We start from the raw sequence: 13,572 nt of genomic DNA, 5'->3' as shown, positions 1-13,572 counted from the left end.
TGATTGCTAAGCAGTGCGATGAGATGAGGGGAAACGCAGCTAATCTTGTGCATTTCTCACATCAGTGTGAACCAGGGCTTAAAGTGGTTCTAAAGGCTGAAGGTTTTTACCTTCATGCATTGTATGCATGAAGGTATAAAACCTTCAGTTTTCACCTCCCCCTCTCAGCCCCCCCTAATACTTACTAGAGCAGCACAGTTCTGGCCAAAATCAGAATCACAATTTTTTTTTGCTTAGAATAAAAGTATAATGATCACAATTCTTTCGGCTGTCAGGCTAGGAGCAGATAACAGATAACAGGTAACAGTTCAAGTGTGCCGATTATACAAAGAGCACATACCATGAGCAGGTCTAAGCAGAGCAGGACAGCTGGGACTTTTAGTTCACATCTGCAGATGAAGGTAGATGTTTGCTGGACCTTGTAGTTCACTGCTGCAGATGAGGGTACTATAGTAGAATCAGGCAAAGCGTAGTCTAGGCAAGCTGGGTCATACACAGGTAGATCAGAGTCCAAATGGTACTGAATCAGAATTGAGCAAAGAGGGTCAAACAAGCCAGGTTATACACAAGAGACACAGGGCAAATATCAGCTGGATCAAACACAAATGTAAACACAGGCACTGACTGAATGCTGATAAGGGTGATTTAAAGGTGAGCTGGCCAATCACTGTTATTTCCCAGACAAAGGCTGTGTCAGGTGAGTTGTGCTGGGTCCTAAAGGGATTCTAGTACTGACAGCGGCCTAACAATCTTTCACATTATACAAAAAATTGGGCTAACTTTACTGTTTTTTTAAAATTAATTGAAGTGTATTTTTTCCCAAAAAATTGGGTTTGAAAGTCCGCTACCCAAATACAGTGTGACAAAATATTGCAACAGCCACCATTTCATTCTTTAGAGTCTCTGTTAAAAAAATATATACAGTATCTCACAAAAGTGAGTACACCTCTCACATATTTTATAAATATTTTATTATATCTTTTTATGTGACAACACTGAAGAAAATGGAAATTTTGCATCAAATACTTACCGTAATTTTCCTGAGGTAGCAAAGAAATTGTGGACACCATAGTATTGAATTGGGCCCCTAGGTAGACCATATTCTGTGTAGGCTCCAGCTGGCTCTGGTAATGCTTATTCTTCAACGCAAATCTGAGAAACTGCTGGTATGACTGAAGGACCGGAACATGCTGGTAGGCCTATTGCAAGTCCACGGAAATCCTCCAGTCTCCTGGTTGAATAACCTGTATTATGGTATGGAGAGACTCAATTTTGAGTCTATCCGGATAAATTGATTCAGCCTCTTGAGGTAGTTCTGGAAGCTGCCAATAATGGCCTTGCGCCACTGTGGACAGAATTTGCAGTTTTTTGGCAGTGGTCTTGCCGGAACTGGGTCAGTTGGAGCCACCTGGCTCCAACTGCCTCCTGGGCGGGCCTGACATTAAAAGGGCTCCTAAGTATCTGAGGGAGCCACAGGAGTCTTTGCTCTCTGCAATCACATGGAGGTTGACTGAGTCCCCCTCCAAAGCATTCTGAAGTCCTTAGATGGGCAAAAGCCTCTGAAATCCCAGTGTCTGTTTGGTGTTCCTCTGGATGCTTGCCCCCTCTGACGTCTGGACCTTCGATCTTGGTGCAGAAGACCTGATTTTCCTCCTGTAACCCTGGAGATGGTAGTCTCTAGGTTTTTGGACAAACCGTGCCTTCCCATCAAAAGGCAGTTTTTACAGCAATTCTGCTTTGAAGATGGGTCGGTCGCCCAGGGTTTTAGCCACAGCGCTCTTTTGGCTGTAATTGAGCTGAGCATGGCTCTGGAGGACCATCGAATGATGGTTGTAGCTGCCTCACCTGCGAAGTCCGCCAAGAGTTTTACCTCATCAAGAGCCTTGATGGGTTTTTTATTTTAGCAGCTGGTTTGCACCCACACTTACTTGCTACGGATGTTAAAGCAACAGCGGGTTTACAAGCACCGTATGCCATGAGGTAAAACTTTCTTAAGTCCATGTCAATGCGTCAGTGAAGGATATATTGACAGGAGGAATTGTTTTTAATTGGAAGCGTCACATTCTTGGCCAGTCTGGTGACTGCCGCATCCACCGTTGGTGGGTTAGATAAAGGAGTCGCATCCTCTTCCGTTAGTGGCTACAACTTCTGCAACCTATTGGTTGAGGAGAATTTTCTCTCCCCATTCCTTCTGAAACAGGCCTCTTATTTCTGCCACAAGAGGAAAGGTACCTGTTTTGTTTGTTCACACTTGCAGCAGGCTCTGCTATTGCACTGAAAACAATCTGTGCTTAGGTCACTTTTCAGAGGCATTTAATATCACATAGGGGTTAAGCGTTCCTGCTATGGGATTTTCAAAGAGCGATTTGTACGCAATGTTGCAAGTCACATGGGGCGGCCCATTCATTTGGCTGCCCTACCTGTGCAAAAAGAAGCCCCTGCTCCTATTTAGGGGCAACCATCTTCACACAATGTTTTTAAAGGTGCGTTCTCCCACATGACAATCACAGCAGAATCGCATTGCATTTGGGGTGCCCTGAAAGGATAAAGGCACCTAATGCGTGTTTTGCAGTGATTGCCACACATTTTAGAATCCGATTGTATGGTGTGTGATAATAGTTTTTCTTCTTTGGAGGAGGTTCTGGATCCTCCCATTTCAGTGCAGCTTATACTGCCTTAATGAATGGTGGTATTAGCGCAAAATCAAAGTCTGAACCTTCAGGATCCTCTGCCGAGGAGACGATATCTTCTCCCTCTGGGGAATCAGCCTGCCTAATATGCGGAGCTGGAGTCACCCCTGAAATGCCTGGTACCCCTCTAGTTAGAGAGGGTTGAATGGCTTGGTTTAGACCTGGTGCAGGGCCCACGCTCTGTTCGTCTGCTTCTGTACCTGGTTGCCCGAGATGACCGGAAAATTCTGCCATGGAGTTGGGGACTACTTTCTTGAGCAAAATTGACACCTGCTGACTCATCTTCCTGGTCTCTGGCAAGCTGCCTGATGCAGTTTCTGAAAAGTAGCTTTCTAGGCATAAGGTCATCTCCACATGACCGACATTTGCCTTTTGGGTGCTGAGCCCTCAGAGGAGAACTGTGTGCGTTCTTTTAAGCATACATTTGCGCCCTTTGTACTGGGGTCTGCTAGGAATGGAGGAGTCACTTTCTACCCTGGAAAAATTTTGACGATCCAGAGGGCCTTTGGACCTCCTAGAGTAGGAGATTGAGCAGCCGGCAGTGCAATAGACCGGAAGACACGCTCGTCAGGGCAGAATGCACTTTTTCCCGCTTCTTACTTACCCAAAATTGTCCCTTACCTGGTATTGCGGTGGTCTTTGTTAAGTGGTGTTAGGCTCATGATGGCAGAAGAACGGAAAGGTGCAAGGGGGACTGACTGCATGGCAACAGAGAAATAAGAAGCAATTGAAAAAACACATATACCCTTTCTTTTTTTTTTGGGCAAAGAGTAACAAGTTAAAAAAAAAAATCTGGGCAACCCCCCATCCCCTAGTAATACATTGCTCCTTGCCCCTCCCCCCTTCTATTCTCATTAATAGGATAGCAAGTCTTACCGGTCATTGATTGTTCCTCAGAATGAGAAGCCTCCTATCTGGATGCCTGAATAGCAAAGGCATCCATTACCTGGCCATTTGTGCTCTGTAAATAGTGCACCTGAGAGAGAGAAAAAGACTCAGCCTCTCTCACCTGTGTTCTAATCAAAAAGGGCTAGTACAATTGGATGTAAGCCAACGCCCATCCACAGAAAAGGGCACTTTTTAGGCTGGCTACACATCATACAATCCTCTGCAGATTTTTTTCCCTCAGACTTACCAAAACCACACAATATGAGGTCAAACCTTAAGAGCCTCAATTTGCATGCAATCAGGTGGTCCCGGCAAATCTAAAGGAAGTCAGACAACATAAGCTGCAGTGTGTATGGGTTCTTTAGAGATATGAGAGCAAGAAAAATAAAAAGTTTTATAGAAATTAACAGACCTGGAAAGAGTTCCATAGGAGAGAAGACATCATGCAATCCCAGCTGCTGGATCCGGACGCCAAAGCAGGCGTGCCACAAGAAGATTGTTGTCTGATTACAGAACACCTTGTCCCCAAAAGACCACCAGAAGGGGTTCCCCATCTTGTTGGTGCGTTTAGCAGCCTAACATGTAGGATTGCATACTGGTATAGGCTGGACCCAGACAGACTCCAATGTAGTCGGCAGGTAAGAGCTTTATCCTGAGTGTAACGGTCTGTATGTGTTGATCTTTTGAGGAAAAAAAAAGGAGAATGGGGGAGGTCGCTCTCAGACTTTTATAGAGCTAAACAGGTCCTGTGGGTGTATATAGGGGCGGAGCTATATCATATGTATCCTGCCATGTTTGGCGTCAGGAGATTACACTTTGCTACAATGTAAAGTAGTGAGTGTACAGCTTGTATAAAAGTGTAAAGTTGCTGTCCCCTCAAAAAAACAAAAAAAAAAAAAAAAAAAAAAAAAAAACACACAGCCATTAAGGTCTAAACCACTGGCAACAAAAGTGAGTATACCCCTAAGTGAAAATGTCCAAATTGGGCCCAATGAGACATTTTCCCTCCCCGGTGTCGTCTAACTTATTAGTGTTACAAGGTTTCAGGTGTGAATGGGGAGCAGGTGTGTTAAATTTGGGGTTATCACTCTCATACTGGTCACTGGAAGTTCAACATGGCACATCATGGCAAAGAACTCTGGGCTGCAGGGCAGTATTCCAATATAATGCGTATCTCCTATGTTGTATGCCTTTAAATGTAGCTTCTGGATACTTTATTCCCTTAGAGCTTTGGCATGCCCCCGCCACTATATATAATCACAGCCCATGCCCTGCTCCACACCTTGCTCTGAACCTGCTCAATTTCATGGCTGACTTCTGTGTAACGGGTGGAAGACTACCACGGTGGGAGCCGGTGCCATGGCTGACAGTCACAGGATGCCTCCATTCTGATGTGCACATTTTACTACTTTCTATGTGAGTTGCCAATTGTTTTTAATTTATTAAAGTGGTATTTTGCTCCTACACTTAGAGGCGCCTCTCTCCTTGTATATTATAGCTGCTGCTGGGATCCGCTTCAGGTTCTCCTTTGGGAAGCTGCCATTTGTGGATGGGCTTTGTTATCACTATACGACATTGAGATTGCTGGGTCTCTTTATATGGACATTATTTTTTAGTGTTTAGGTTTTAGTTCCATCCAGGTCCCTTACATGTGTGCTTATCCATGGTCGCACTCTACTGGAGATCATCAGTTTGTGCCACTATTCTTTGTATTTAAGCAATAAAAATCCAAATAGAAGTTGTAATTCCTTGCTGTTCTGTCCAATACTTAAAAGAGAAGTATGGGTTTGTTTGTTTAGTTTCTGACTTATACTTACCTAGGTGAATGCAGCATTGGTTCGATGCTGCATCTGCATACCTCCCAACTTTTTGAGATAGGAACGAGTCTATTAGCAAAAGTATGTAGACATAGGACATGCCTCCTGTCACGCCCCCTTAACCACCTTCAGACCGGACCATTTTGCTGGTAAATGACCAGAGGTCTTTTTACAATTTGGCACTGCGCTGCTTTAACTGGTAATTGTGTGGTCATGCAATGTTGTACCCAAACAAAATTTGCGTCCTTTTCTTCCCACAAATAGAGCTTTCTTTTGATGGTATTTGATTGCCTCTGCGATTTTTATTTTTTGCGATATAAACGTAAAAAGACCGCAAATTTTGAAAAAAAATGATATTTTCTACTTTTTGTTATTAGAAAAATCCAATAAACTCAATTTTAGTCATACATTTAGGCCAAAATGTATTCAGCCACATGTCTTTGGTAAAAAAAAAGTCAATAATTGTATATTTATTGGTTTGCGCAAAAGTTGTCACATCTACAAACTAAGGTACGTTTTCTGGAATTTACGCAGCTTTTAGTTTACGACTGCCTATCTCATTTCTTGAGGTGCTAAAATGGCAGGGCAGTACAAAACCCCCCCAAATGACCCCATTTTGGAAAGTAGACACCCTGAGGAAATTGATAAGTGGCATGTTGAGCCCATTGAATATTTTATTTTTTTGCCTCAAGCGATTGAATAATGACAAAAAAATTTTTTTTTTTTTTTTTTTTTTTACACAAAGTTGTCACTAAATGATATATTGCTCACACATGCTATGGGCATATGTGAAATGACACCCCAAAATAAATTCTGCTGCTTCTCCTGAGTATGGGGATACCACATATGTGGGACTTTTTGGGAGCCTAGCCGCGTACGGGGCCCCGAAAACCAAGCACCGCCTTCAGGCTTTCTAAGGGCGTAAATTTTTGATTTCACGCCTCACTACCTATTACAGTTTTGAAGGCCATAAAATGCCAAGATGGCACAAAACCCCCACAAATGACCCCATTTTAGAAAGTAGACACCCCAAGCTATTTGCTGAGAGGCATTTTGAGTCCATGGAATATTTTATATTTTGCCACAAGTTGCGGGAAAATTACAAACTTTAATTTTTTTTTATTTTTTTTTCACAAAGTTGTCACTAAATGATATATTGCTCACACATGCTATGGGCATATGTGAAATGACACCCCAAAATAAATTCTGCTGCTTCTCCTGAGTACGGGGATACCACATATGTGGGACTTTTTGGGAGCCTAGCCGCGTACGGGGCCCCGAAAGCCAAGAACCGCCTTCAGGTTTTCTAAGGGCGTAAATATTTGACTTCACTCCTCACTACCTATTACAGTTTTGAAGGCCATAAAATGCCAAGATGGCACAAAACCCCCACAAATGACCCCATTTTAGAAAGTAGACACCCCAAGCTATTTGCTGAGAGGCATTTTGAGTCCATGGAATATTTTATATTTTGCCACAAGTTGCGGGAAAATTACAAACTAATTTTTTTTTATTTTTTTTTCACAAAGTTGTCACTAAATGATATATTGCTCACACATGCTATGGGCATATGTGAAATGACACCCCAAAATAAATTCTGCTGCTTCTCCTGAGTACGGGGATACCACATATGTGGGACTTTTTGGGAGCCTAGCCGCGTACGGGGCCCCGAAAACCAAGCACCGCCTTCAGGCTTTCTAAGGGCGTTACAGTTTTGAAGGCCATAAAATGCCAAGATGGCACAAACCCCCCCCAAATGACCCCATTTTGGAAAGTAGACACCCCTAAATTTAGGGGTACACTAGTGAGACTAGGTAATAAATGGCGGGTGCCCTGAAACTATAAAAAAAATAACTAACCAATCAGCGTCACCTGTAACAGTTATATGGTGATCACTGGTGAAAGGGTTAACTAGGGGGCAATCAGGGGGCTTTATGCGGTAGTATATGGGGGTCCCTGGCGCTATAAAAAGCTGCGGCGAACCTAAATACCTACCTGCCTAACTAGCGTCACCTGTGACACTAATACAGCGATCAGAAAAACGATCGCTTATTAGGCTGGGTTCACACTGGAGCGATGCGGGAACGCCACGAATCCGCGGCGGGTTCCCGCATCGCATGCCTCCCGGCGGCAGTTCACACTGCCCTATGCGAACTGCTGGGAGTGTCAGTGAAATGTTAATGACACCCCCAGATCAGTTCGCATATCGCAGTGCGATCTGCAAACTCGGATCGCATGGTGTGAACACCCATGCGATCCGATTCTGCTGCGGACCAAAAAAAGGGTCCCGTGCGAGTTTGCGGCGGGTGCAGCGGGTGCGACACAAATTCAGCCATACTATCTGTATGGCTGAACTCGAATCGCACAGAGATCGGATGTGATTTGCACTGCAGTGCGGTGCGAATCACATCCGTTCTCATAAACCGCTGCAATGTGAACCCAGCCTTAGTGACACTGGCGACGGGGGGTGATCACGGGGTTAAACCTTTATTGGGGGGGTTAGGGGGGTACCTTAGAACTAAAGGGGGCTAACCCTAACAGTTATTACAGTCACAAATGACACCCGCCGGGTGATCAGGGGGTTAAACCTTTATTAGGTAATAAATGGCGGGTGCCCTGAAACTATAAAAAAATAACTAACCAACCAGCGTCACCTGTAACAGTTATATGGTGATCACTGGTGAAAGGGTTAACTAGGGGGCAATCAGGGGGCTTTATGCGGTAGTATATGGGGGTCCCTGGCGCTATAAAAAGCTGCGGCGAACCTAAATACCTACCTGCCTAACTAGCGTCACCTGTGACACTAATACGGCGATCAGAAAAATGATCGCTTATTAGGCTGGGTTCACACTGGAGCGATGCGGAAACGCCACGAATCCGCGGCGGGTTCCCGCATCGCATGCCTCCCGGCGGCAGTTCACACTGCCCTATGCGAACTGCTGGGAGTGTCAGTGAAATGTTACTGACACCCCCAGATCAGTTCGCATATCGCAGTGCGATCTGCAAACTCGGATCGCATGGTGTGAACACCCATGCGATCCGATTCTGCTGCGGGCCAAAAAAAGGGTCCCGTGCGAGTTTGCGGCGGGTGCAGCGGGTGCGACACAAATTCAGCCATACTATCTGTATGGCTGAACTCGAATCGCACAGAGATCGGATGTGATTTGCACTGCAGTGCGGTGCGAATCACATCCGTTCTCATAAACCGCTGCAATGTGAACCCAGCCTTAGTGACACTGGCGACGGGGGGTGATCACGGGGTTAAACCTTTATTGGGGGGGTTAGGGGGGTACCTTAGAACTAAAGGGGGCTAACCCTAACAGTTATTACAGTCACAAATGACACCCGCCGGGTGATCAGGGGGTTAAACCTTTATTAGGTAATAAATGGCGGGTGCCCTGAAACTATAAAAAAATAACTAACCAACCAGCGTCACCTGTAACAGTTATATGGTGATCACTGGTGAAAGGGTTAACTAGGGGGCAATCAGGGGGCTTTATGCGGTAGTATATGGGGGTCCCTGGCGCTATAAAAAGCTGCGGCGAACCCAAATACCTACCTGCCTAACTAGCGTCACCTGTGACACTAATACGGCGATCAGAAAAATGATCGCTTATTAGGCTGGGTTCACACTGGAGCGATGCGGAAACGCCACGAATCCGCGGCGGGTTCCCGCATCGCATGCCTCCCGGCGGCAGTTCACACTGCCCTATGCGAACTGCTGGGAGTGTCAGTGAAATGTTACTGACACCCCCAGATCAGTTCGCATATCGCAGTGCGATCTGCAAACTCGGATCGCATGGTGTGAACACCCATGCGATCCGATTCTGCTGCGGGCCAAAAAAAGGGTCCCGTGCGAATTTGCGGCGGGTGCGGCGAATGGCTGAACTCGAATCGCACAGAGATCGGATGTGATTTGCACTGCAGTGCGGTGCGAATCACATTCGTTCTCATAAACCGCTGCAATGTGAACCCTGCCTTAGGGACACTGGCGACGGGGGGTGATCACGGGGTTAAACCTTTATTGGGGGGGTTAGGGGGGCACATTAGAACTAAAGGGGGCTAACCCTAACTGCCCTAACAGTTATTACAGTCACAAATGACACCAATGCAAAAAAAAAAAAAAAAAAAAAAAAAAGCAATTGGTGTCACTGTGACTAGGGGGGCAGGGGTAATTGGGGGGTGATCGGGGGGTAAAGGGGGGGTGTGAGTGTGCCTGGCATGTTCTACTGTGTAGTGTAGTGCAACTCACCGATGCTCTCTCCTCGGTGCCGGAACGAAAACTACCGACACGGAGGAGAGAATACATCACTTCCTCTCCTGTGTTTACATTACAGGAGAGGAAGTGATGTCACCGGACAATTTCATTCGCCGGGAGCGATCGCGAGGGGGTGGCCATGAATGAATGGCCGTCCCCTCGTCCGGGATCGCTCCCGAACGAATACCGACCGCCGCAGGCACCGATCGGGCCCCCGACCCGCGGGAGGCAAGGGACGTACATGTAAGCCCTTATGCCTGCCCGTGCCATTCTGCCGACGTACATCGGCGTGCGGCGGCGGTCGGCAAGTGGTTAGAGGAGAATTATACAAAAAAAATAAAAAATTATAGTTAAACCCACAAGTGCCATTACTTTATACTGGCTTTTGAAATTTACAAATGCAACAGTTTAGAAATTGTCTGAAAGATTTAGCACTGGGAAACACTTTTTAAAAGATAAAAAGTGCATTTTATATACAACTATATAGATCAGACCAAAATGAGGGACACGAGGAGGAAAGAGGGACAGAGGGACTTAGATCTGAATCAGGGACTGTCCCTCGAAGTCAGGGACAGTTGGGAGCTATGCATCTGTCCCCTGGCGCCTCTACACTGAGAACCGAGAGATCGAACACCGTAGATCGATTCTCACAGCCCCCTGAGCAGAGAGTTGCTGACTGTCAATCAGCTCTCCGCTCTGGTCCTCCTCACTCACTGGAGTGCTGAGCTATGGAGGGGCGGGGAGCGGCTGGCTAAAGCTCTCAGCAGCTCGCAGAGAGGCTGAGCCGGGTGTTGGTTAAGGCACCTGGTGGATCCAGACTTTGTTGTGATGACGTGGTGCCTGGACTGACTTCTGTGACATCAGCAGAGAGCAGACTTCAGTCCACTCTCTGCTAAAAATGGGTCACAGGAATGCAAAATGAATGGCACTCCTGTGACCCATAGGAGAAGTACAGCCAAACAAGCCAAACAAGCTGACTATACTACTTTACCAAAAAAAAGTTGCCTGTAGTGATACTTTTTTTTTTTTTTTTTTTTAAATATCCCATTATCTTGGAGATGTGCTAAGATTTCCATATACAGAAAAACCTTGGATTGCAAACATAATTTGTTCTGGAAACGTGCTTGTAATACAAAGCACTTGTATATCAAAGCAAATTTCCACATAAGAAATAATGGAAACTAAGATGATTCATTCCACAACCATTTATTCATAAGTCCTGCATCTACAATCCATATAAAAAGAGTATAGCAATGTGACTTCAAGGCAACTTCAGGGAATGCCTGAGTAATCCTCCTGTAACGTCTGATCCAAACCACATCAATTAAGATGAGGATCTGACATAGGGCTCATGCACACTGCAGCTCAAAAAATAAAGCTGCTTTTACAGAAGAAGTTTGTGCATTTTTGTGCTCTTGCATGTTTTTATTGAGCTTCTTTGAACTCCTTTTCACAAAAAACTGTCAACTTTCACTGTCGCATTTTGAATGACAATTGCGCGGTCATACAACGCTGCACCCAAACTAAATTTTTAGCATTTTCTTCCCACAAATAGAGCTTTCTTCTGGTGGTATTTGATTGCCACTGAGTTTTTTTTTTTTTGCTAAACTAAAAAAGCCTGAATTTTTTTTTGAGGGGGGGAACAAAAACGTTTTTGTTTCTGTGATAAAATTTAGTTTTCTCCTCCACTGACGGGCACTGATGAGGCGGCAGTGATGGGCACTGACGAGTTGGCACTGATATGTAGAATTGATGGCCACTGACAGGCGACGCCGATGGGCACTGACAGGTGGCACTAATGGACACTAATAGATGGCACTGATAGGCAGCACTGATGAAGTACTGACAAGTATTACTGATCGGCACTGTGATGGGCACTGACAGGCAGCTGATTGGCACTGATTGGAATTATTGTGGCACCTCTCATGGGGGCTGCGCTGATAAAGTGCAGATTATCATCGCAGACCCCCCTCTGACAGGGAGAGCCTCTGATAGGCTCTCCCTGTCAGCACGAACCAAAGAAAGACATTTACCGGCACTTCCTGGTTCACACTGATCAGCTGTGTGATTGGTCACAGCTGATCACGTGATAAGGAGCCTCCGTCGGAGGCTCCTTACCACGATCAGTGATGTCATGTGTCAGACTGACACACAGCACTGTGGACTTGCGTCGGCATGTTACCCTGCTGGACATCATATGATACCCAGTCAAGATAACTGAACCACTGCCAGGCAGGCAATGGTTAAAGTCTATGGGCACAAGTCGCATAGAAGTTGCCTTGAAGTAGTACAGGAAACATTTCTAAAGTCAGAACGACTTCAGTAGTGCTAATTAAGATGGCTAAAATGGGATTTCTCTTCTTTTATACTGAGTTGTGATGTGACGCTACTCATATTGCAAGATCTCGCTGATTTAGCAAGTTAAAAATGGTAAAAAAAAAAAAAAAAGTTGCTTGTCTTGTAAAACACTCACAATCCAAGGTTTTACTGTACGTAGGCTATACATTTGTGTTAACATTTTCAGCAGCATTTTATAGAGTATGAGTAACTTAAAGAATAAGAACGTAGTCGGCAGGATTTGAACCTGCGCGGGGAGACCCCAATGGATTTCTAGTCCATCGCCTTAACCACTCGGCCACGACTACCTTGATGATCTAGCATTACAGGGTGTGCTCATACATGTGCTCTGGCACGCACACATGCATTTCATTAGCTGTCTGCAAGTCTTTAGAAGCTATTCTCTTGCTGTCTCTTCTGTGCTGCTGCAAAGGCAGGACACAAAAAAAGGTACAAGTGGTGTTTGTTTCAGGGGCGCATTGATAGTCTGGAGTGGAGTGGCTCAGACAAGCAGATGTTTTATTAATGTTATGCTACAGACTTGATAAATGAAACCCTTCTGTACTGAAGCGGTTTGTTGCCTTGGTGAATAAAAGTGCAGGACAAACCTGCTTGAATTGGACAGTTCCTACGTGTTCTATGCGTAGATTTGCAAATGTATGCAACAAAATGAACAACATGTACAAATATATAAGGGGTCCATATAGTGAACTTGGTGTTGAGTTATTCACTTTACAGTCAAAGAGGACAAGGGGGCACTCTTTACATCTAGAGGAAGAGATTTCATCTCCAAATATGGAAAGGTTTCTTAACAGTAAGAGCTGTGAAAATGTGGAATAGACTCCCTGCAGAGGTGGTTCTGGCCAGCTCAGTAAATTGCTTTAAGGAAGGCCTGGATTATTTCCTAAGTGTACATAATATAACTGGGTACTAACATTTATAGTTAAAGTTGATCCGGGGATAATCCGATTGCCTCTCGGGGGATCAGGAAGGAATTTTTTCCCCTGCTTTAGCAAATTGGATCATGCTCTGCTGGGGTTTTTCGCCTTCCTCTGGATAACTGTGGGTATAGAATTGGGTATATAGGATTGTATGATATAATTTTTAAAAAATTTTTGTTTGTGGTTGAACTGGATGGACTCATGTCTTTTTTCAACCTGACTATGTAAAATGCAGGTAGTTCAGACACACCGCTGCTGCCTGAGTTCAGCTGAGTGCTGCAGCCCGCTGGCCCTGTCACCAAATCACTGATGGGGGAACGGAGGGAGGGGGTGCTTGACAGCACCCGCTACAACTGCCAGCTTCCTTTTTGGTGTCACCTGCCCCCCCATGGAAACATTACTGCTACACAGTACACCATAGCTCCCAACTGTCCCTGATTTTGAGGAGCAATGTCCCTCATTTGTCCCTCATTTTGGTCTGATCTATACAGTTGTATATAAAATGCACTTTTTATCTTTCAAAAAGTGTTTCCCAGTGCTAAATCTTTCATCCAATTTCTAAATTGCTGCATTTGTACATTTTAAATGCCAATATAAAGGATGTAGTAGTGGTAAAAAAAAAAAAAAAAAAAAAAAAAAAA

The 13,572-nt window shown here is 44.9% G+C and overlaps 1 non-coding gene across 1 annotated transcript; it reads right to left on the bottom strand.

The window, feature by feature from the left end:
- Window positions 1–12,216: 12,216 nt before the first annotated feature.
- TRNAS-AGA (transfer RNA serine (anticodon AGA)) lies at window positions 12,217–12,298 on the bottom strand. Its single transcript has one exon. It is a non-coding gene; the product is annotated as a tRNA-Ser (tRNA).
- Between the last annotated feature and the right edge of the window lie 1,274 nt (window positions 12,299–13,572).

Source organism: Lithobates pipiens, unplaced genomic scaffold (assembly GCF_037356315.1).
Source record: "Lithobates pipiens isolate NorthernLeopardFrog02 unplaced genomic scaffold, aLitPip1_a1.2 Scaffold_18, whole genome shotgun sequence".
Classification (NCBI taxonomy): domain Eukaryota; kingdom Metazoa; phylum Chordata; class Amphibia; order Anura; family Ranidae; genus Lithobates; species Lithobates pipiens.
This window is presented reverse-complemented; position numbering and strand designations above follow the sequence as displayed.